Here is a 3,833-nt window from a genome sequence, read left to right as displayed (position 1 = left end):
AATATATATATATAGTTATATACTAATTTATAAAATATATACACATGTATACATTAAATATACACGTCTATAGAAAATATATACAAAAATATACTCACCATTCAATATATATGTACTAATTTAAATAAAACATATAATACAATATATATATATATATATATATATATATATATATAATACAATATATATATATATAATACAATATATATATATAGTTATATACTAATTTATAAAATACATACACATGTATACGTTCAATATACATGTCTATAGAAGATATATACACATATATACGCATCATTCAATATATATGTACTACTTTAAATAAAACATATACTACAACATATATATATGCTACAATATATATATAGTTATATACTAATTTATAAAACATATACACATGTATACGCTAAATATACACGTCTATAGAAGATATATATAAAAATATACAAAACATATGCTATTTAATATAATAAATTAATAATACTTGATAGTAAATTAATAATATATTAAAAGTAATTTATAAATTAAACTAGAAAATCAATTTAAATGAAAAGAATTACAAAGCAAGGACTAAGGAGTGAATGAATGTTGAATTTTATTGATTGCAAAATGATTCAAAATTTATAATTTACATGAATGAAAAATCTACAAATTATGAATCATTTTTTCCAACTCATCCATGTTAATATTAACGGGAACTTGCATAGAATAGTCAAATTCAATAGGGGCAAACCCATGCATTGGATTTGGACTTGATTCTGCTGAGTTCTCCCGTGAAGTCATAATTTCTTCATGTTTCTGCTCGTCGTTCAGCTTCGGTTCCATTCCTTGATTTCTTCTTTCTGCTCTAATCCAATCTATGAGGCAAACTAGAACATTCATTGCATTACTTCCCAATGAGTGTCGATTGTGTTCAAGTTGTTGTCGTTCTTGACTAAAGGCGCTCTCTGATGCAACAGTTGACATTGGAACGTTCAAGATATCTCTGGCTAATCTTGAAAGCACAAGATATTATGTTTCATTATTCCTCCACCAATCCAATATGTTGATCCGTCGTCTGCGATCCTCTACCGGTGACCGAAGATAATACTTAAGCTCTTCTCGATAAGTTGATATGTAAGTTCCCTCGTCAACGTTGTTCCAACAAGGTAAATCATAAAAAGGAATCAGGAATACCACTATGTGTCGGCCTTTTAGATGATGATTGCTCCTCGGGAGGATGAGGAGCGACAGTTGGAGTGATATGTATCGGTACAGCTAAATCAACTAAATCAGCGTAATGGTTATATAATTTATCTATGTAAGCATTCGCATTACCCATAGCCGTCCACAAAGCAGGGTGTACTTGTTCAGAATTAATGTTAGTATTTATTTCTAAGTTAGCATAAATAAGAGTACTAAAGCGACACATATTATGGTATTTCATGCACGGATTTAGCATAACACCAACCAAGAAAATAGGGGGAATTGGGTAAAAATATTTTTTAAATTTAGTAAACATGGTACCAACAACATCTTTATAACCTTCTTTATTTTTATATTCTTTGAGCAAACCAGAAATATCTGCTATATATGTCAAAATACTACAAACAATAGGATAGTAAGCACCGAAAAATTCAACCGTAACTATATAAAATTTTTTCAAAAACTTAACAAGATCATTAATTACAACTCAATCAGAATCAAGTTGCATGCAATCGGCAGAATCGGCAAATGAACCACAATGTTGGTTAAAAGCTAGTGTAATGGGAACTCTATATTTATAACAAGTTTTTAAAAAATCATACGTAGAATTCCATCTAGTATCAATTCCTCAGGCATCAATATCGGTGAAAGTCCATTTTCTTGACATTCGACTTTAAATTCTCTAATTCTCAATCTACGATTATTTCCTTGAATAAAACCAATAGCAAGACGGATTTTTTCAATATAAAATTCAAAAAACTCAAGACCATCTTTTGCAATTAAATTATATATATAACATGCACACTTAATATGAAAAATTTCAGGTAACGGGGGTGATAGCTTAGATTTTAACTTTGTTATAGCAGTCTTGTTGTTAAAAACATTATCAAAAACAATACATAAGATGTTATTTTCGATACCATAAAATGCTGCAACTTTATATATCGAATCAACAATAAAATCTCCAGTATGTTTACGATCTTCATCATATAAAAAAGCAAGAATATGTTTTTGCATCACAAAATTACTATCAATCCAGTGACAAGTAACGGTTAAATAATCATTTTTATTTACAGCACGACCAAGATCAGAAGTTAGGGATATTTTACATTAAATTTTTTTAAACAATGTAGATAAATAAAAACAATATTGTGAATGAAATCTAAAAATATCAGCCCAACAAATACTTCTAGGAATGTCATTAAACATAGGATTATAAATTGCTTTAATATAATGAATAAAAGCATTGAAAGAAGGAAAACCAAAAGGCAAACAACCCAAAGCTACCATTTTTGCTATTTCTTTCCGGTCCCTTAAATTATTATACTTCTTTATTACCTGAACGGTTGTTGGATCCATTCAAGTTTGTGTGGGCCCACTAACAGCCTCACCTCCTTTTGCAATCTGTAACTCTCTTTGATGTTCATCACCCATATGTCTCATTAACGTGCCCGGACCTCCTTGTTTGCATCCTCTTTTATGCCTCTATATTTTTTGACAAATATTACATTGCACCTCAACATTTGATATACGATCAAAAAATGTCTATGCAAGACTAGCTGTTTTATGAGCTCTTACGGCACGGGGAGGGAGATTAACCGACTTAGATCTAAAATTAGCATTTCCTACTGCGGGTGTCTCACCAATATTTTCATCATCTTCATCTAAATCAACCGCATCTACTTCATTTTCTTCTTCTATAACGTAATTTTCCTGAGCTTTTAAATAATCCATATCGTGAACACCTACACCTAAAGGTACACCTACTTCTTCCTCAAAAGGTTGACTAAGGGGTACCGGAGGCGAAGACACATGGGTATATCTATTACTTGAAATATCTCTACCACTAGTAATTCGCATTTTACTACCACTACCACTTTCGGATAAATTTTTTTAACACTTTTACTGAGGTTTCTTAATTTATCCATAGTATAAATCAAACTAAAAAATATTCTAAATACACAAAAGTAATAAAAATAAATATTCAACAATTAATACACTAATCAAAAATTAAAAGTAAGAGATCGAACGACAATACCAAATTTTGGAAGTATCCGAAGGTTGCGATTTTAGAAACTTCCACTCATACTTTGTAATCGTAAAATTAAAAAGTTAAAGTGAGCACTTTACGAAATTAAATATATAGAATATTTGAGAATTGAGAATTGAGAGAGAATGAGATTTGAGAGAATGAAAAATTGTGTGGAAAATGATTTGAAAGTGTAGGGTATTTTATAGAATTTTTTTGGGGGTTAAAAAATAATTAAATAATATTTTTTGAAAAAGTAATTGGGCCAAAACTAGTCGTTTGGACCCAAAAATGGCTATATAGCCGTTGAGCCAACGGCTAGTTTGGCCCAGATTTCTAAAATTTAAAAAAAAAATCAAAGAAAAAAAGAATCCGGGCCGGTCCGGTTAACCGGCGATCCTGGATCGATTTTGGTCCGGGACGGATTTATCGGGCCCAAAAAAAATTTCAAATCAGCCCGGGACCCAGTACCCTAAAGCCCTTGGATTTATCGGGCCGGGTTTAATAAATGGGTCGGGTAGGGCCGGGTTGACGCCCTTATTCTAATTGTAAGCTCCAAAAAATTAAGTCTTTAGGACTTACAGAAGAGCTTTATGATCAAATTTATGATTTATTA

The sequence above is a fragment of the Capsicum annuum genome, chromosome 4 (assembly GCF_002878395.1).
Source record: "Capsicum annuum cultivar UCD-10X-F1 chromosome 4, UCD10Xv1.1, whole genome shotgun sequence".
NCBI classification, from domain to species: Eukaryota; Viridiplantae; Streptophyta; class Magnoliopsida; order Solanales; family Solanaceae; genus Capsicum; species Capsicum annuum.
This window is presented reverse-complemented; position numbering follows the sequence as displayed.